We start from the raw sequence: 21,661 nt of genomic DNA on the forward strand, positions 1-21,661 counted from the left end.
TTGAAATATTACTTACTAAAACTGGTCATATTCAATGTGTATTGCTCTACCATGCCTAATCATTTCACCTCTTTTTAGTAAATAAAATATTAATTTATTAAATGAAGACCTATATATCAAGTCATATATTTTTCATTTTGTCTAATATTTTAGCTAAGAGACAAAGCAGCTGCTTTCTGATTGAGACAAAGATAGGCCCAAACATATGTATTCTATATTAGTCACATTTATGAACAGTAAAATGTTGCATTACAACTTGTATTTAGAGAAGGTCCAAGTTTAAAGCATGAAATGCAAGTTTGTCAGCATTAGCAGATTCAGACTTCTTCTGTACTATCCGTTTTGTTACTTTCTCCAAGTGATATTAGGGTTAAACACAAAAATATACAACTTATTTGTTTTTAGGATGCTATATCTTATAATTTGCAGTCTGTTAATTCAATAAGGTATGTATTTTCAGTGACTTCTTAGACAACATGTTGGAAAGATGTTTTTACAATGTATGTTTGTTTTGGGGAAAATTCTGTGTAAGTAATTTAGGAATTTTTAGTAATTTGCATCAAGGCTTATGATTTAGATATGAAGTAGGAGCACCAGTTTTCTAAATGTCTGTTGTATACCTTTTTTTGTCCTTTTAATTGTTATATATCTTTGGCAGTCAAGATAAATGGGAACCAGATGACTGACTTCAAAGTTTACAAAGTTGCTTTTTTGAGTCTTTAAAAAACATACAGTAAAAAAAAAAACATATTTGGCAAAATACAAAGTTATATTCCCCTTTTCATTTAGACTACCAGTTTTCTTGGAAGCTCTATCAATTGAGAATATACCACTGAGCGCAAAGGGTGAACCTGTTGGGGATGTAGGCAACATATTTTTGTAATTACTTTATTGGTAAGAAACCAGATGTTTGTCCTGAAGCTCTCACTGGGGAAATGAATATTTTTATATGCAACATCTGCTGCTTTTAAATTTCTGCAGTTTATAGCCATTCACCACTCAGAAATGTGATTTGTTTTGAAAAAAAAAGTCTGTTGACTTCTTTCTATATGCAAATGAGGCAAAATGGCCTAGATATGATCTCAGTTGTCATACCATAATCACATTCCTAGTATGTTATGAAACATAAGCTGGAGTCGGAGCATCTTGAATCAGAATCGCTGTTATAACACAAAGGTGAAATAACTTTCAGGCTGAAGTCAGGGATCACCTTTAATCTCGTTGTGGCAGGTGGACTTTGTTGTATTGTCTTGACCTCATACGTTAATGGGCCGGATTGGGTTCCTTAGCATTCTAAGGTAGACTGTGGCTAGTGGACCACTCCATTGATTGCCCTGTAGGAGATAACAATGTTGGCTCTTCAGTAATCAATATGGTGACTCTTAAAGGCCTTCTCCCTTTACTCCACCTTCACAGTTCACCTTGGTATACAGATGATCTGCAACAGAAAAAGTATGATGGGCAGAAGCTTAAAACAGTAGCTGTGGAAATTGGACTCTGAATTGGAACAACTGAAAGTAAAAAATATTTATTCCACTGTAGGTTTATGTGCTCCCAATGCACTTAAATCGGAGACTTTTGCTAACAATACAATTGGGGTGGTGTATTTGCCCTGTACATCTTCATGCTTGCAACTAAGGAATTAAGGGGCAGGACCACCTTGACTCCTTCTCATTTCCATCTCACCAGCTGTGCTAAGGGTTGGAACTTCCATTCTTCTTCAAGCAATAGTCCCTTTATGTATTCCACACATGTGCACCATGCATCTGAGTCCAGAATTTTCTTCAAAGCAATGTCCATTGACCTGCGTATGTGCAGCAGCTCTCCTCATGCGCCCAACTTAGGGTATAAGGCAGTTTGGTTGACATGTCTCCAGTTCCTTCTTACTACTGCATGGCCTGAGTTGGAATTGTCTCCTCTGTTGCTGTTGCAGGACTTGTAAAAATTTAATTGGAAATAATTTATATCTTAAGAATTTTAGTTAGTATATAATTTAGTACTGAATAGCATAGCTCCCCCTGCTACCTCCCAGCTGGGGGGAAATCCTCCCGGTCCTGGGACTATGCCCAGGGTCCTGGTATTCAAAAACTGCATCTCCTGCTCTCGCTCCTTGTCCTTCAGAGATGAGCATCACCAATGCCTGTTCTGTCTGGGGGCGGCACATAACTCTGCTTAGTGCAGTATCTGCAAATCCTTGCCACCCAGAACTGGAGAGGCCCATGAGCTCTGACTGAAAAAGTTGCTAATGGAAGAGGCTATGATGCCCCACTTGGACCCGGGCCCAGGAGACCCCTCCCCCCCGTACATCGGCCTTAGCTGACCAGCAGTGCCCCTCCAAGCGTGAGCCTCGAAGCAGAGCCCTTACCATCAATTCCCAAGGACTCATCACACAGGTCTCCCCATGAGAGGAAGAGGTACTCGCATGGGCATAAGGACAGAGCCCCACAGTGGACTGTTCAAATCTCCAAGCCAGTCCAGATCTGGTGAGATGTTGCATATGGAACCCACAGAACTGGCTCTGCCAAAGAACCCCAGCCTGGAGGGTAAGGCATGGAAGAAGAGGGATCTGCTGGTTCTGACAATGACTGCGGTACCAGTGTGCAAAGACAGACACTCACTAGTCCCATCCACAAGTGCAGGTCTACACTCCTTTCAGACCCTGCCCTCCTGAGAGATGTCCTTACTCCAGAGGAGGGATCGGTACTGTTGTCTCAGGAGAGGCCCCCTCTGGGCTTGAGCACCTCGGTAGCAATGGTACTGCCATTACCAGTGGAACTGTCGGAGGAGTACCACACCACCCCTTCTTCTCAGGCAGTTCTGCTGGTTCCAATGACAGCCTTCTCATCATCCCTGAATGACGCGGTCACTTCTTTGTTGCCTTCTACATTGGATGACCACTGTCAATATCAGGAGTTGTTGCAGAGCATCACTGAATCCCTCTAGAGGAGGTACAGGACCCTCCACATAGACTTCTGGACATTTTACAACCACAGAGACTGACCAGGGTGGCCCTCCCAATCAATGAGGTCATATTAGAACCAGCCAGAACTGTTTGGCACACACTACCATCTTGTGCCCCTACACAAAAAAGAGCAGAAAGATGCTATTTTATGCCAGCTAAGGATGTGGACATCTTGTTTCTTCTTTGAGTGATTGCTCATGTGTATTCCACAGTAGGTGTGCGTGCTCGCCACGTGCACCGATGCCGGAAGTTTTTCCCTTAGCAGTACCCGTACTGGGTGAGCGCCGCTGTGACCCCTAGAGTGGCGCCTCTATACCGTGCTATAAGGGGAGCAGCGCACTCCCCCCACCCTCAGTTCCTTCTTGCGGCCAGTGAAGGTAGTCAGAACTTTGTGCTCCAGCTCTGCTGCAGCCTTTCTACTCGATCTTAGTGGTACCGTTCCTGGAACTGTTTCTTCAGTTGTTAGAGTGGGTTCGGGGCATGCCCCAGGCTTCAAGTCATGCGACTCCTGTCGCCGTTCTATGCCTAGGAGTGACCCGCACGCTGAGTGTCTCCGCTGCTTGGGTGAGACTCATATCAGCCAACGTTGTAAGATCTGCAGGTCATTCAAGTCGCGGAGCAAGAAGAAGAGAGACATTAGACACTGTGCTCTCCTGATGGAATTGGCATTGGCCCCAACTCCGGCACGCCGGGCAGACTCGGTACCCGCCGCTGCATCGTCGGTGCGTAGCGAGGTCCCCTCTACCAACCGCTCCCCCTCCAAGAAACAGGGAAAAGGCCCTACCTCTCAGCGGCGCCGAGACAAGGAAAGAGGGGAGGCTGGTCCCACGTCGGGCAGCCCATGGTCCCCCCGGGCTCAAAGCCTCCAACTCGTGTTGAGCGGAGCTGACGCCAGAGGAGATGCAGGCTGCGAAGGACATTGAGTCTGCTGGTTTCAGGTGCGCAGCTGGCGACGGCTCCCCAGTCTCAGGGCAAACCCCCATTGGGTGCCCATCAGACCTCTCCTGCGGGTCATAATTCCTGCTCCGAGGGCCGCGCCCTGCACCGTTTGGTACGCAGCGACCGATCATCCGGCAGCTTGCACCCTCCCTCGACGCCGACCAGGCCATCCCGGTCACCACCCGCGCAGGAGTCTCGGGGACCCTCTACGCCACCTGCCAGAGAGCACAGGCATCGAGAGAGGCGCCGGGAATGTTTCCCTTCGCGCCGCGACTACCGCAGCCGTTCTCGATGGGATAGACGTCGTCATTCTTGTTCCAGTTCCCGCTCAACTAGACGTCGCGCTCGGGAGTCCCCTCGTGATGACTCGGCACCGGAGCTCCCGCCACCGTCATGGGTACTGAAGTAGCACTTCGGGCGGGTACTGGTCCTCAACATCGAGGTCCAGGTCCCGAGGGAGGCAACATCGCAGGCACCGCCACTCATACCGTTCCAGTGAGACCATGCGCTTGACGGTGACCTCAGCCTTGGCACCCAGCCGCCCATCCCCGGCCCGCGCAGCCCAGCAAGGGCAACTACCATCATTGGGCCCGCGGCCGGGTCAGTGGCAAGGGGCCCCGTGGCAGGGACAGTGGTGCCTATGGGCACCGTGGCCACTGATGGCCGCCCAGACGGGGGCCCGCTCGGTCGCCGGAGCGTCTCAGGCTCCATCAGCCTCGTCTGGCCGTCTAAGAGACAGATCGGCGGGCCACGAGTCGGCGGACCTGCGCCCGGACTCTGATCTGGGGCTCAACCCGCCGGTACTGGTTGAGGCTCACAGCTCTGTGCTGGCCCTTTCCCTGGCACCGGACGACACCATAATAGCGCCCCCGCCATCAATCCCTCAGGAGGACTTTAAGGCACACCAAGACCTGCTAAAGCGGATGGCATCCAGCCTCCAGCTGCAGGCCGAGGAAATGGAGGGCCCTTCCGATTCCCTCTTTAACGTGTTGTCCCCCTTGGCACCGGGCCGTGTGGCTCTGCTCCTGCACCAGGGTGTAGCTAACATTTCCAACACCCTGTGGCAAACTCCTGCCTCCTTGGCCCCAATCTCCAAGAAGGCTGAAAGGAAGTACTTTGTGCCGGCCAAGGACCATGAGCACCTCTATTCCCACCCGGCACCTAACTCGCTTGTGGTAGAGTCGGTAAACCACAGAGAGCGACAGGGCCAGCCTGCGCCTACCCCCAAAAATAAGGACGCCAGAAGACTGGACTTCTTTGGTAGAAAAATTTATTCCTCGGCAAGTTTCCATCTCAGGGTAGCTAACCACCAGGCCTTGCTGAGCAGATATGACTTTAACTTGTGGGAGTCTCTGCCTAAATTTGAGCCTTTCCTCCCAGACCGGGACAGGAAGGACTTTAAGGGCCTGGTGGAAGAGGGGGCGGCAGCAGCGAAAGTGGCCCTGCAAGTGGCTTCGGACGCAGCTGAAACTGCAGCCCGCTCGATGGCTTCGGCGATTTCCATGCGCAGGGCGTCATGACTCCTCCTGTCTGGACTGTCGACGGAGGCCCAATCCCTCATGCAAGACCTCCTATTTGATGGGAACACACTCTTTGAGGACCAGACGGATGTCAGGCTGCATGGGATGAAGGATTCCTGTACCACCCTGCAGACCTTGGGCCTCTACGTCCCTCCAGCTAAGGACAAGGCCAAACCGCAACTGTCGGCTCAACCTGCGAGGAGCAGATACGCTCGTATAAGAGACCAAGAGACCAAAAACGCCAGTCTCAGCGACAGTCCCGCTCCGCCTCACTGCCCAGGCCCTCTAAGGGTATGAGGCAGGGAAGGAGGTGGTTTTGACTCTTTGCGGGGGGTGGGAAACCAGGCCAGTTGCCAGGGAGACCCCCCGATTAATAAAATTTGTGTTCTGCAACCATTTGTCTGCCTTCTGCATGGCGTGGTCCCATATAATGTCGGACCAGTGGGTCCTCAGCACCATTTCCAAGGGCTACATGTTGCAGTTCACCTCACCCCCTCCAAACCACCCACCCTCCCCGGTGGACCTGGGGGACCCAGAGCATGCCCACCTCCTAGGGCAGGAGATAGACCGTTTACTGCACCTGGGGGCGGTAGAAAGAGTACCAGTTGAATTCCAGGGCAAAGGGTTCTTCTCCCGGTACTTCCTGATCGCGAAGGCCAAAGGAGGCCTCAGGCCCATCCTGGACCTCCGGGGCCTAAACAGTTTTCTGGCCCGCTCCAAGTTCCGCATGGTGTCCCTGGCCTCTATTAACCCCTCCCTGGACCTGGGGGACTGGTATGCGTCCCTGGACCTCCAGGACACGTACTTCCACATCCATATTTTCGAGGGGCACAGGCGCTTCCTCCGCTTCCTAGTGGGGCTGGACCACTACCAGTTTGCAGTCCTTCAGTTTGGCCTATCCATGGCTCTCAGGATTTTCATGAAGTGTATGGCTGTGGTAGCGGCCTACCTCAGGCAGGAGGGGGTACAGATCTTCCCATACCTGGACGATTGGCTTCTCAAGGGCGACTCGCGTTCAGAGGTAAAGACCCACGTGGAGCTGCTCCTCGCGACATGCGCCGGTCTCGGTCTAGTGGTGAACAAGACCAAATCAACCTTAGTTCCAGTTCAGCACATAGAGTTCATTGGGGTGCTGCTGGACTCTTCGAGGGCCAGAGCCTCTCTCACCCTAGACAGGTTCGAGGCCGTGAGAGATCTCATTGTCTCGGTCACAGCTTTCCTGCTGACAACTGCGAGAGCATGCCTTTGAATTCTGGGCCACATGGCAGCATGTGTGTACGTGGTCCGCCATGCCAGATTCCGAATGAGGCCCCTCCAACTCTGGCTACCTCCCAATTCTATCAGGCCTGGGATGGGCTGGACAAGGTTCTCACGGTTCCGTCCCCAATACTGGCTTCCCTTCAATGGTGGTCTTGCCCAAGCAATATGCTGCAAGGAGTTCCCTTTCGGGATGCCAGCTCGTCGGTAGACCTGGTGACCGATGTGTCGGACCTGGATTGGGGAGCCCACACAGGAAACATGCAAACCAAAGGGATGTTGTCGATCCCGGACTTGTCCTTTCACATAAATGTCAAAGAGCTCAGGGCAGTACGGTTGGTGTGTGTGGCCTTCCACACGCACCTTCGTGGCAAGGTGGTCAGGGTCCTCACGGACAACACCGCTGCCATGTACTACATCAACAGGCAAGGCCAGACTCGCTCCCTAGCCCTTTGCCGGGAAGCCCTGAGCCTATGGGAGTTCTGTATAGCCCACAGTATCTCCCTGAGGGCCGTGCATCTCCCGGGCATCTGCAATACGCAAGCAGATCGCCTCAGCAGGGTCTTGTCCCCCCAGTACGAGTGGTCGCTCCACTTGGAGGTCGCTCACTGGCTCTTCCGAGAGTGGGGAGTTCCCCAGGTCAACCTCTTTGCAACCCGCCAGAATCGGCGTTGCCCTCGGTTCTGCTCCAGGGGAGGGGCGCAATCTCCAGTGCATTCCCCCTGCAGTGGTCGGGCCGGCTCCTTTACGCTTTCCCACCATTCCCCCTCATTGACAAAGTCCTGCAAAAGGTAAAAGCAGACAAGGCGCGAGTCATCCTCATAGCCCCGGCGTGGGCCCGCCAGCACTGGTACGGGACCCTCCTTCGCCTCTTGGTGACCCCCCTGAGGAAGCTGCCCTCCTCTCCCAGGATGGGGGCCGCCTCCTCCATCCCAATCTAGCCACGCTCCACCTGACAGCGTGGTTGCTCCGTGGCTAGACGAGGAGGAGGGCAGGTGTTCGGAGCAGGTAAGGCGAGTCCTCCTGGAAAGCAGGAAGCTGTCCACGCGCTGTACTACATGGCGAAGTGGTCCAGGTTCTCCAAGTGGGCGAGTGAGCGGGGAGTCTTCCCCTCCTCCGCACCTCTTCAGCTTATCCTGGACTACTTCCTGTCCCTTAGGACCCAAGGACTGGCACCCACCTCGGTCAGGGTACACCTGGCGGCCATATCGACCTTCCACCTGCCGGTGCAAGGGCACTTGGTCTTCTCCCACTCTATGACCTCCTGCTTCCTGAAGGACCTGGACCGTTTGTTCCCATACGCTAGACCCCCGTGCCACAATGGGATCTGAACCTGGTTTTGTCGTGACTCACGGGTCCTCCCTTTGAACCCCTGGCCACATGTTCCTGGTCTCACCTCTCATGGAAGGTGGCCGTCCTTGGAGCAATCACATTAGCTTGCCGTGTCTCGGAACTCAGGGCCTTGACCTCGGAACCCCCCTATACGGTCTTCCATAGGGAATAAGGTCCAGCTTCGCCCACACCCGGCATTGCTTCCGAAGATGGTCTTCGCCTTCCATATGGATCAGAGCATCTTTCTCCCCATGCTCTGTCCAAAGTCCCATTCCTCCAACAAGGAATGCCGCCTCCACACGCTTGATGTACATAGAGCGCTGGCATTTTACCTGGATCAGACCAAACCGTTCCGGAAATCCTCCCAGCTTTTTGTTGCCTCAGCTGAGCGGGTGAAGGGTCAACCTATCTCCACCCAGTGTCTTTCCCGCTGGATTACCTCGTGTATACGCACATGCTATGACCTGGCAGGGGTTCTTCTGCCACCAATTGTTAGGGCATACTCAACCAGGGATCACTAGCAGAAGGGTATCAGCCGATTGAAGTCACTAAAACACAGGATTGGGGACTTCAACGGCAGAGTCCAGGGAAGGGTCTTGCGGCCTGCAGCATGCAGGGGGTCAGACCAGATGATCATAATGGTCCCTTCTGACCTTAAAGTCTATGAGTCTATGAGGGCTCAGGCCTCATCAGCTGCCTTCGTAGCCCATGTCCCTATCCAAGACATTTGTAGAGCGGCCTCTTGGGCCTCAGTTCACACATTCACTTCACATTACGCGATCGTCTCCCAGTCTAGGGATGACTCCGGGTTTGGCAGGGCAATACTCCGTCCCGGTCTATTGTGAACTCCTACCCACCTCCAACCTGGATAGCTTGGAATCACCTACTGTGGAATACACATGAACAATCATTCGAAGAAGAAAGGACAGTTACCTGTTCCGTTCCGTTCTTCAAGATGTATTGCTCAGGTGTATTCCACATCCCGCTCTCCTTTCCCTCTTGGAGTTGCCCAGCAAGAAGAAACTGAGGGTGGGGGGAGTGCCCAGCTCCCCTTATAGCGCGGTATAGAGGCGCCACTCTAGGGGTCGCAGCGGCGCTTCCCCAGTACGGGTACTGCTAAGGGAAAAACTTCCGGCACCGGTGCACGTGGTGAGCACGCACACCTACTGTGGAATACACCTGAGCAACACATCTCGAAGAATGCCAGTTATGGAACAGGTAACTGTCCTTTCCCCATCCTGCCACTAATTCATTGGTGATACAAGTGGCTACAGAGGGAGCTCAGCCACACTACCAAAAATCTGCTCCGACAGATAAGGGGTCAAGGAGACTGGACCTCTCAGGTAGGAAAGTTTTCTTTTCTGTGGGCCTCCAGTTTTTTATTGCTAATTACCAAGCCTTATTAGTAAAATATGATTTTAATACACATACTAGTCTTGTTGAATTTAAAGACAAGCTACCCATGGAAGACTGAGCCCAGTTCCAGTCCTCTCCGGATAACGGGAGTTGGTACAAAGGTGGCTCCACAGCCTGTGATTTAGGCCACTGATACAGCATCCAGATCTTTATCCACAGGACTGGTCATGCAAAGTGCGTTGAGACTTCAGTTGTTGGGCTTCCCTAGAGAGATCCAAAATACTATCCAAGACCTCCACTTCGACTACTCCAACCGTTTTAATGAAAAGACAGATGAATCTCTACATTCTCTAAAAGACTCAGGATCCACCCTGCGATCTCTGGGGACTTAAACTCCAGTCCCCTAGAGGAAATACCGGAAACAGCCCTTTCGACCACGACTACCCCCTTTGCGTATCCCAAACTCCCAGCATCCACCTGAACCTCTTCATAAGTGACAGAGGATTCAGAGGTCCCGTTTCTCGGCTCATTCCACCACTCCAACCTTTACCAACCACAGGCCAGAGGACATTTTTGACATGCACATCAAGAACCATGTACCACCACCGCTGCCACCTACTTCTCCTCCTGTCATCTTTGGAGGCGGTCTTACTTTCTTTGCCCACAGTTGGAACAAGATCACCATGGATAGTTGGGTTCTGGAGATTATCTATCAGGGATTTCCATAGAGTTTCTCTCTTTCCCTCCTCACAAACCATCTTCCTGATTTCCCCTTTGGGGATCCCTTTCACTAATTGATTCTTCAGTAGGAGGCGGAATCCCTGTTACTCTGGGGGGGGGGGAGGCGATAGCATCCCACCTCAATACCAGGAGAAAGGCTCTACTCACCATATTTCCTAATTCCCAAAAAGCACGGAAGGCGGAGACTCATCCTGGATCTTTGGCAGCTCAGTGTCTTTATCCAAAAGTTGAAATTCATGATGACAACACTGGCGTGACAGATTTCTGTTACCAATCTGCCTGAGGTGTCAGGCGATTAGGCTGAGGCCACAGGATCTTTTGGGGAGGAGATGACGAAACACACCAAGTGTCTAAGTTTTAAAGCTTTATTAATAAAATAATAAAATAACAGCGGAGAGTGATGGGTGCTCCCCACGTCACTCAGAGGAAGGAAGAAAGAGTTAGTGCCCCAAGCCCTAACCCACTTTCATACTCTCACACACACGACCCGAGGCTGGCTAAGCCCGGGTGTAACGTAAGAAGAAGAGGGGGAGGGGTGGACGGGAGTTCTTGCCATGGGCCCAGGTCGTCCGGGGTCCGCTGCAGTCTCCGGCTTGCTTTAGCTTTTGGGAGAGTTTTTAAGTCCTCGGGTCCTTTTGGGGGTGTTGTCGTCCAGGGCCCTCTGTTCCTGGTGCTCTTTGTACCAGTCCTAAGCAGCTCGCTGTGGCCTCCTTGGCTTCCCAAAACATACCGGCTCCAGAGACTTTGTCCCTCCCCCTACCCCCGTTGGTTTTCGCTGTCTCATTCGCTCTCCCTGTTCTCCCTGGCTCAACTTCGTTCTCCTCTTCTCACCGCTTGTCGCACCTATGACCTTGGACCGGGCCCAGTGTCTTATCTTCACATGGAGCTAGTTGAATTGTCGAGTTAACCCGTTCTCTGCTTTTTTCCTCCTTCCCCCTCTTGGCCTCTCGCTCCCTGCAAGAGAATCTTCCACTCACACCTTTGACTTTCCCCCCGTCCCTAAAATGCCTTGCGATGCTTACAACTGTGTTAGCAACATACAATGCTGATCTGCTTTCCCAGGGGACTCCCTGAGGGAGGGAGTCCTTGGGCCTGTGACACTGGCACCTATAATCCCCTCCCTTCAGGAGGGAGTGTAGTTTGCAGCTCTCAACATGAAGGATGCTATTTTCCTGTGGACATTCATCCATCACAGAGGAAGGTCCTACGTTTCATGGTTGGCCAGCAGCACTACAAGTTCCACATCCTTCATTTTGGACTCTTGACAGCATATATGGCATTCCTGAAAGTTTTTGCTGTGGTCGAGTCTCAGATTAGATGTCAGGGATATACAGAATTTCCATACCTTGGATTACTGTCTCCTTGTGGGCCAATCCCGCCAAGAGGTTATATCAGCAACAATTTCTTCAGCAACTCCTTTGCCACCTTAAGTGTTTGCATAAATGAAGACAAATCTGTTTTGTCACTTACAAATTACAATAATTTTATAGACGCATTGCTGGACTCAATGTCTGTGAGAGCATTCCTCTCCAAAGACAGATTTTATGCGATGACCCACATGATCTCACTCATCACCTGCAAACCTCGAACCATGGAACATTGGTGCCTCTCCCTGGTAGGCCACATAGCCGTGTGTACCTCTGTGACATCTTTTCCACAGCTCCACCTGTGGTGCTCACAAATTTGGTTCCACTTGAACTACTGACTGAGCAAGGATCGTAGACTCCCAAGTCACCATTCCTTCCAGAGTTCTCACTTGGTGAGCCAACCCAAACAAAGCCTCCCATGCTTGATGGATGCCTCCCTTACAAGATGGGGCGCTCACTTGGACTGCTACACTGCTCCAGTACATGGAGCCCCCGAGAGGCCAGGCTACATATAAACTTACTGGAGCTAAGAGCAATCTGCCTGGCGTGCAAGGCCTTTCTTCTCTCAGACACTCACTCCACGGGCAGATAATGTCAGACAATATCACCACAGTGATATATAGATCTCTCTCTCTCTCTCTCTCTCTCTCTCTATATATATATATAAATAAAAACAAACAGAGAGGAGCAAGGTCTCGTCCCCTCTGCCTGAAGCAATCAGACTTTGGAACTGGTGTATCAGAAATCATATCACCATACAGGCCACATACCTCCCAAATGTTCAGAACTTCCTGGCAGACCTACTAAGCAGAAGCTTCTCTGCAGACTATGAATGGGTGATCCATGACACAGTCTTTACCACCATATTCGCACAGTGGTCCGGGGGAGCCATACACCAAGACTCTGAGAGAGATGTTCTCCTAGGCAGATGACCTCGGATACACCTTTACTCCCATCCCTCCACTACCACAAGTTATATGGAAGATCTGGTGTGACAAAACCACGGTCATCCTCCTAGCACCCAACTGACCCAGACAATTAGAACATAAGAATAGGCATACTGGGTCAGACCAAAGGTCCATTTAGCCCAGTATCCTGTCTTCCGACAGTGGCCAATGCCAGGTGCCCCAGAGGGAATAAACAGAACAGGTAATCATCAAGTCATCCATCCCTTCGTCCGTTCAGCTTTTGGCAAACAGAGGATAGAGACACCATCCCTGCCCGTCCTGGCTAATAGCCATTGATGGATCTATCCTCCATGAATTTATTTAGTTCTTTTTTTGAACCCTCGTATAGTCTTGGCCTTCACAACATTTTCTGGCAAAGAGTTCCACAGGTTGACTGTGTGTTGTATGAAGAAATACTTCCTTTTGTTTGTTTTAAACCTCCTGCCTATTAGTTTAGACCCCTAGTTCCTGTGTTATGAAAAGGAGTAAATAACACTTCCTTATTTCCTTTCTCCAAACCAATCATGATTTTATAGACCTTTATCATATCCCCCCTTAGTTGTCTCTTTTCCTAGCTGAGAAATCTCAGTTTCATTAATCTCTCCTCAGACGGAAGCCGTTCCATACCCCTAATAATTTTTGTTGCCCCTTTCTGAACCTTTTCCTATTCCAATATATCAAATGACCACATCTGCATGCTGAATTCAAGATGTGGGCATACCATGGATTTATATAGAGACAATATGATATTTTCTGTCTTATCGTTTGTCCTTTTCTTAATGATTCACAACGTTCTGTTTGCTTTTTTGACTGCCGCTGCACATTGAGTGGATGTTTTCAGAGAGCTATCCACAATGTCTCCAATATCTCTTTCTTGAGGGATAACAGCTAATTTAGACCCCATCATTTTATTTGTATAGTCGGGATTATGTTTTCCAATGTGCATTACTTTGCCCAGTCACCTAGTTTTGAGAGATTCTTTCGTAGCTCTTCATAGACTTCTTGGGACTTAACTACCTTGACTAGTTTTGTATCATCTGCAAATTTTGCCATCTCACTGTTTACCCCTTTCTCCAGATAATTTATGAATATGTTGAATAGGACTGGGCCCAGTAAAGACCCCTGGGGACACCACTCTTTACCTCTCTACATTCTGAAAACTGACCATTTATTCTTGAAAATCTAAGTACACTCTATCCACTGGATCCCTCTTGTCCACATGTTTGTTGACCCCTGCAGAGAATTCTAGTAGATTGATGAGGCATGATTTCCCTTTACAAAAACCATGTTGACTCTTCCCCAACAAATTATGTTCATCTATGTGTCTGACAATTTTATTCTTTACTATAGTTTCAACCAGTTTGCCCGGTATTGAAGTCAGGCTTTCCAGCCTGTAATTGCTGGGATCACCCCATGAGCCCTTTTAAAACATTGGCATCACATTATTCGCACAATTCCATTTCACAGAACCCCTAACAATGTCCACAGGCCCTCCTATCAAGGTCTTGTATTTCAGATCTCCTAACTCAGGACAGGGGGGAAGTCAAGCACCCCAACCCAAGCCCACTCCACCTCAAGACCTGGTGTTTGGATGGGTGATGGACATAGAATGCTCATGCTCCACCCTCTGTTCAGGAAATCCTGACCCAAAGCAGGAAGGATTCTATTAGACTCTATGTAGCTAAATGGCAGTGCTTTTCAGCCTGGGAGCATTGCTGCCAGCATGCACTTGATACCGTGGTCATTGTAGTTATCTTAGACTGTTTTCTCTTCTTAAAGACCTCAGATTTTGCCCTCAGTTCACTGTGAGTAAACTTAACTGCAATTAGTGCCTTCCTCTCCCCGATGGAAGGATGTTCTATCTTCACACTCCGAACCAAGGCTCGATTTATGAAGAGCTTGATCAGAACCTTCCCACCCGTCATTAAACTTATGCCTCAATGGGATCTTAACCATGTCCTTTCAACACTCACAGGCCCACCATTTGAACTACTGGCGAAATGTGCCATGACTCACCTGTCCATGAAGGTGGCATTCTTAGTAGCCATCACTTCAGTGAGAAGGATCAGTGTGCTGGGAGCCATGATGACAGACTCTCCTTATACAGTATTTCACAGGGAGGCTTCCCTTAGGTTACACCCCACATTCCTCTCTGAGATTGTGTCAGAGGTCCACATCAATCAGTCATCACACTTACCTGTATTTTTCCAAAAACCCCATGCTTCCACCACAAGACATCTGCAGAGTAGCAACTCGGAGTTCCATCCATACTTTCATGTCACATTACGCTCTAACTCAAGCAGCAGTGGTTCTGAGGAAGAGTTTTAGGATGTAAAATACTGTATGCTAAGGGCTTCAACTCAAAGTATTAGATATCAATATTAGGCATATCTGCTGTGTCCTTCTGGAAAAATTTCTAGGAGTGCTAGCAGTGTAGGCAGTTCAGGGATTAGATATGCTGAGTTTTTTTGGGGAATGTATTATCTGGCTATACCAAAAGAATGACAGGAGACATTTGACATGGGTTTTATTAGGCCGCAACTTTATTATTTGATGTCAGGGACTACCCGGCAGATAAAAGTGTACAGTGCGGGTAACCCCATGTTTATTCTGTAACTACCTTTTTCCATCCAAGTCCCTCCAGCAGATTTATTGCCAGGACAGTACCATACCTGGCGGGGCATCCACCAGCTCCCCCTCTTTTTCCATCCAGGTTACTCTAGCAAATCCATTGCTGGGACCTTACCATCCACTCCCCTCGTAGGAGGGTTAAGGTGAGCTATAAGAATGGGGGGTGGGGGTGGGGTGGAATTGGCTCCCTGCTGTACCAATCATAGGAGTCTCCAACCATCCCCCACATTCTTTCCTTTAATGAACACCTCTTTTAAAGTCCTTTTTCCAGCCATTTATCTAGTCACTGTATACCTTTCCTATGGATTACCTGCACTGGATATCCACCTTGCACTTAAATAATGAGTTGCGACATATAACCTACCACCCTTCATGCCATATATGTAGAGAGCTCTTCCTGAATCTGCTGTGGGGAAGGCGAAAAACCCCCAACTATACCCAAACCAATATGGTGGTAAGGGAAAAATTCCTTTCCAGCCCCCGTAAAAAACAGATGGCTAGCGTAATGCCCACAGCAGGTCTTGACCAAACCTGGTATTTTACCACATAAAGGGAAGGGAGGAGGGTGGGTCCTGTGTCAGACTGCTCTGTGTAAAAGGAAGCTTCAGGTGCAGGGCTGCCCCTTTTAAACCCTGCATTCCTAGTGGATGAGTCAGCAACCACGCTGTCCCCTTTGCAACAGTTTTCATCTCCCTCCTCCCCCAGCCATAAAGCACTGTTTCCTTCATTCGGCCAGCCAGCCAAATACCCCCTGCTTAAGGGCGCAGGGCGTTCATTTACATAACAATCTCATTGAAGATATGGAGATGAGGAAGGGATGTTAAAGTGGAGGTCTTGGCCTAAGAAAGCTCTAATCTTCTCTGATCAGGAAGCTGTTTAATTTCTAGGATTCTGGGCATCTTTCAAATCCATGCTCATGAGGAGGCTCTTTAATGTTAGAACATCTTAACAGACCTTTGCAGAATACCATTCAAGTGATCAGTAATCAATAACACCACAGTCAGAGCAGCAATTTGGGGCTGTTGATGACCAGAAAATCACTTGTGTACACTCTCACTTGTTGCTCCAAATAGACTTAATATGCTCATGAACAGCTCTCTATGCAGTATATTTGAAGATGCAGTTTTGACATTTTATTTAATCACTTATCATTTGTCGTGATGACAACAAAACTTTGTGGGTTTTCTCAGGTGCTGTATGCCTCTGTGGAGAGTTTGGTCAGGCTCAACTGGATCCTGACTGAACTGGTCAGCTTTGGGCGAGGGGTACGTCAGGGGTGTCCACTGTCAGGCCAGCTGTATACTCTAGCGATCGATCCCTTCCTCTGTCTCCTCTGCTGGAGGCTGACGGGGTTGGTGCTTCGAGAGCTGTAGTTGCGGCTGGTCCTGTCGATGTACGCCGATGACATACTCCTCGTGGTCCAGGCTCCAGGTGACCTAGTGCGAGTGGAAGCCTACCAGGCAATCTAGTCGGTGGCCTCCTCCGCCCGGGTCAACTGGGTCAAGAGCTCTGGCCTGATGATTGGGGACGGGTGGCAGACGAGCTTCTTTCCACCTGTGCTTCAAGCCATTCGGTGGAGTGTGGGTCCACTGTTCTATCTTGGGATTTCCTTGAGCGGGTCCTGCGAGAGGATGCTCCCTGTCCGCCCTTCAGCCCAGGCCCTCCAGACTTTTTCATTGCGCCCCTGCCCTACAAGCCCCCTCAACCCCCTCCCTTCCATAACCCATGCTGGCTGCGTGCCCTGGAGCCTGTTTGTTTCCAAACTGTGCCAAGAGAACAACTTTACTCGCTCGTGCTCCACATATTTCACTTTCTCACCCTTGTGTCCCACCCCGATACCAAGTGGCGGGATCTACTACCACCTGCAGAGTGTGAGCAACCCCAGTGGGCCAGCCTATATTCCACCCTAGTTCCACGGCTTGCTGGGGATATCAGTTGGTGGCTCCTTCAATGGAGCTGTGAGCACGAGTGTGTACCTGGCGCGGTTCACTCCCATCCCTGACGCCTGTCTCTTTTGTGGCATAAGGGGAAACCCTGGTACATGCCTACCTAGAATGCGCCAGGTTGCAGCCCCTATTTTGGCTCTTCCAGAAACTCCTGTTGAGGTTCTGGCTGCACTTCTCCCCAAACCTTTTCATATTTGCGCAGCCTGTCCATGGCCCCATGAAGTTGCGGGATCTCCTCATCAACCTCCTCCTGGCCCTGGCCAAAGTGGTTATCTATAATCCCAGGGGGAGGATGTTTGACGGGGAGGTGCTCTGTGACTGTGGGGCCTATTTCCTTTCCTCCCTTGTCTGACGTCTCCGGGCAGAGTTCCTCTGGGCGGCGTCCGCTGGCTCCCTAGATAGCTTTGAGGAGCAGTGGGTGCTGTCCGGGGTTCTCTGCTCGGTGTCCCCTTCTGGATTCCTAGTTTTGAACCTATGACCTTTACTCCCTGCCCTGTTATTTCTTAGTTGTCCCTCGTATTTAATTGAGTCCTGGGTCCAGTGGCTCCTCCGACATGGCTGGGGGAGGGGCCTTTAGAAGCGGGCTGCTTGTGGATACTATGGGTAGTATAAGGAGACCTGGAAAATCTACAAGAAGCAGTAAATATTCTGCATTTATCTAGGCAAGTTCAGAACTTTTTCACCTGGTCTTTGTTAGAGCTGACTTAGTAAATTGTTTGATCAGTCATTATTTGTTCTGCTCTGGACACATTTGGTTATAAAAGTAGAATGTGGGTTCCTTCCTGCAAATCTGAACAAATTTAATTATTGCTGTCTAATTGACCAAAGTTTTCTGAAGAAAATCTACAGAAGGTAACTAAGAAGCTATGCTATACAAGGTGGATAAAATTAAATGATTTAGATTTAAAAATAAAACCAGATTTTTTTTATTTACATCAGATTTTTTTAAAATTTATGTTAAATACAGGTATAGTTAAAATAAATATTTAAAATTAAATTTGAAATCTGCAGTTTGTGTTAAGGTCTAAACTTACAAGTAGTCAACACGATCTTTTAAATTAAATACAAAAATCAATATTAAGAAGAACATAATTGTTGCTAAGTTTTCAAGAACGTCAAACTACTGAACTGGTGGAAGTCACAGGTCAAGTACCTGGATCCAGAGTTTGAAGTACTAAACCAGCTTTTGACAGCAGAGAAAATATTTTATTCATTTCAGTTGATTCAGCTAATTCAGAACCATGACTAGTTTATTCAAAGTTAAGAAACCACTTGGGAGTTGAAAAAATAGGAAAGCTTGTTTTCTTCTTCCAATCTATGAATAAAAACTAGATGTGAGAGAGTGAAATCGGGGGAAAAAAAGCACCCAATTTAGTGTAAAACCTATACTTAGTTGGAAATCAACATGTTTTAATGGTTATTAAATGGTTTAATGGTTTCCTTTGGTAAAATAACTGAAAAGTACAAATGCAAAACACAATTAAAATCAATTATTTAAGTCAAGGATTCCTGCTTACTGATTTTAAATCATGATAAAAATTGGTTATTTAAATCAATCCACCCTGTGCAAGTCTAAATTGCCAACTGTCACAATTTTATCGAGCCTCTTTTATTAGGTTTGATTTTTGTTCCTCCTCAAAAAAGCTCTTCTCGATATTCTGATGTCTGTCAATATCCTTGTAGACTTGTGTCCTTATTTAAAATGATCATTTTTTCCATTGCTTTCAGTGGTATTGAAGTTACAGGCTGCCTTTAAATAAGATGGCTTCCCATTTCCCTACAGTTTTGCAGGTGTTCATGGAGGTTGCTCCAATAAAGATGACAGTCTAATTTTCCAGTGAACTGAAGTCAAGTGGCTTTCAGAAGCTTCTAGCTAGGCTCTGTGGTTTGGAGACTGCACATGCAATTGTAAGGGGATGAGGTTCAAAAGTATGCAGAAGCAAAACAGGTATACACGGCAATGTTGGTAAACAAGAGGGAGGATGAGGGGTAGGAGACTTTTAGGGGAGAAAAGGAGGGAAACTACAGGTATACATGAATGTGGAGTGGCAGACCAAGTGTGGGAGACAGAACTGGTGGAGCCAATAAGGAAAATAGGAGAGAAAGACAAGGGAGATATTGAGGAGGATGGAGAGGGGAAATAAGGCCAACTTCCTGCACCCCAGGGTTCAGAAAGCAAGTGGAGACCCTTTTTGATCAGCCAGGAGGAGGCCTGCAATTTTGTGTTATTTTTTTGTATGAGTAACGTAGAGTTTGAAATATGAAATTATTATACACAAATTGGGGGTATGCAGTTTCCTTCCAAAATCTCAAAAGCTCACACACACAATATATATATTTTTTAAACTGGTCACATGTTTTTTTGGGGGTCTGATTCATGTTTTCTGAATGCTTGGGGTTGGCAATACTGGAGTCATGGAATGTTCTTTTACTTCAGTGACAGATTCCTGTCAAAGAGCCAACTGTTTCTATTTAGGAGATAATGGAATCGGTTAGTTCTAAGTAGAATTTCTGTTTTGTCTGTGTGTGTTGGTGACTCTTCCTCACAGAGAAGACCACAGCAGATACCCTATATAATTTCTCCCTTTAAACAATTTATTAATCCCAATTCATATTTGAAGCCCACCACTGAAGCAGACCTTTGTGAAGTTTTGGTCCAACGTGATGTCACCGATGATGGCAGCAATTCATATAGGAGGACAGATGTTTTTATTTTGGGGATTTTATCTTAAAACCACTCATGCATACTTGTGTGTTTATTAGCTTTATATTATGGTAATATTTATTTACTACACTGTATTCCTGCTTTTTAACAATGTATTAGAAGATTTGTTGCACTTCACTTAGAACTCTTTTAAATATTGTTTTCCAGCTGCTTAAAGACCTTGGCTTTTAACTTGTACACATTCTGTAAAGGATAATATTGGCAAATACTGCAGTCAGAGCAACATTGTACTTGGAAGGAAGAAGTGTAGATTATTACTTAGTTTCTTGGTGCTTGATACACTGTGAGTCATTCATGCAATACATACACAAATAAATCTACTGTATTCTGTTAGATCCACTCATAAACTTGTGGGATAGCCCTAGGAACATACAGTATCAAAATCATTTAGTTGAAGCAGGTTATTGAAATTTGATACCTTACTAAGTTCATACATTTGGCATGAAACATTAAACCTCACTCAGCATCCCTTTTATATGAATTTTTGTGAGTAATTGCAGAAGTTATTAAAATAACATGATTTTGTCATAGCAGCGGGCCAGTGATATGGTTTGGAAACGGCAATGCATATAACAGTAGACGCTTTGGATACAAGTACTATACTTAATCAGAATAACTAGTGTAAACTATTACATAACCAATTAAACGCCTAGTGTATACCAAGCCTTAGATGCTAAATGTAGCTAGAACTGAACTCATAATGTTGTTTTTTAGAAATCAGCTTAAGCATGCTTCTTCATTCCTTTATTTTTTGATTCTGAAATACAGCTTTTCCCTCATTAACAGTGTTGGTGGTCTGATTAGTTCAGGCCTTTGTTCTTATTTCCAAATCTCTGTAATGCTGAAGTTATCCTTCTACCACATAAGAAAAAAATCCAAAATTGCAATATTTACCCCCCCTCCCCCCGAATTTGTAAGTTTTTTTCCCAGATGCACGGAGTTTAATCTTGCCAAATTCACTACTGTAGTGTTTGATTGGCATGCCAATGTTTTTTATTAATACATTGATAAAATATATAGCAGATAGAATTTTAATTAGGATTAGATGTTGGAATATATATGGACTGGCTTAGTCCATTTGTGCTGGTTACTTTGTTTTTGCGCTTGTTATAAGGTGTTTTTATTCATTTACATAGCCCTTTACAAACTAGGACCAAGTTAGCAAAGGACCATTAGTTGTCTGAATTATTACCAAAATGCTGACAAGATGGTAGCAAGGTTGTGGATGGTTAGATTACCGGAACAACAGCACAGATGTGGATGGGTGGGACAACAGCACAGATGGTCCCAAAACCAATATATGTTCAGATGCAGGTTTTTTTTGTGAAAGTTTCTTCAAAGTCTGAAATGTTTATACAGAAGATAAAGGAAGACAATCAAACAATATATGAAAAGGGTTATGTACCATACAAATAGTCGGTAAAAGTGTATATGCACAGTAGCATATATAGTGAATAACCAAAACAATCTGTGGGAGCAATAGCCTATGTCTCCCTCAGAAAGCAGTCACAAAAGAACCTTTCTTTGGAAAAGGAACCTCTTCCATGAAGATGGGTGGCAAATATAAATATAATGAAAAATTATGGGGAACCTAGAGGTCAAGTTTTCTGTGGGGGCCCTCTACCTTTAGAATGCTAGTACCCGTTCCTCCCTTTGTCTGAAGTATCCCGAGTCTAAGACTTTCAGGGCATGCTGCGAAGCTCATCTTTTTACAAAGGAATTTTGAGAATTCACAGAGAAAGGGAGGGAATTGTTGGAGGACAAGGGTGATTTGAGTTTGAAGGTGCTGGGTTTGCTGATTGTACATTTTGCTGAATTATACTCATGAACCTAAGTTATATTGGGGTATTATCTGTGATGTATTTTTAAGTAATGGCTACAGTGCCTAGAGTATATGGGCAGGCATCTTTTTTTAGCATTTTGTAAATCCAAATAAAT

The 21,661-nt window shown here is 47.4% G+C and overlaps 1 protein-coding gene across 3 annotated transcripts in view; it reads left to right on the forward strand.

Moving 5' to 3' along the window:
• Positions 1–21,661, forward strand: part of CENPP (centromere protein P) — a 329,199-nt gene that overhangs the window by 62,082 nt on the left and 245,456 nt on the right. The gene's annotated exons all lie outside the window — the stretch shown is intronic.

This window comes from Trachemys scripta, chromosome 7, assembly GCF_013100865.1.
Source record: "Trachemys scripta elegans isolate TJP31775 chromosome 7, CAS_Tse_1.0, whole genome shotgun sequence".
NCBI lineage: Eukaryota > Metazoa > Chordata > Testudines > Emydidae > Trachemys > Trachemys scripta.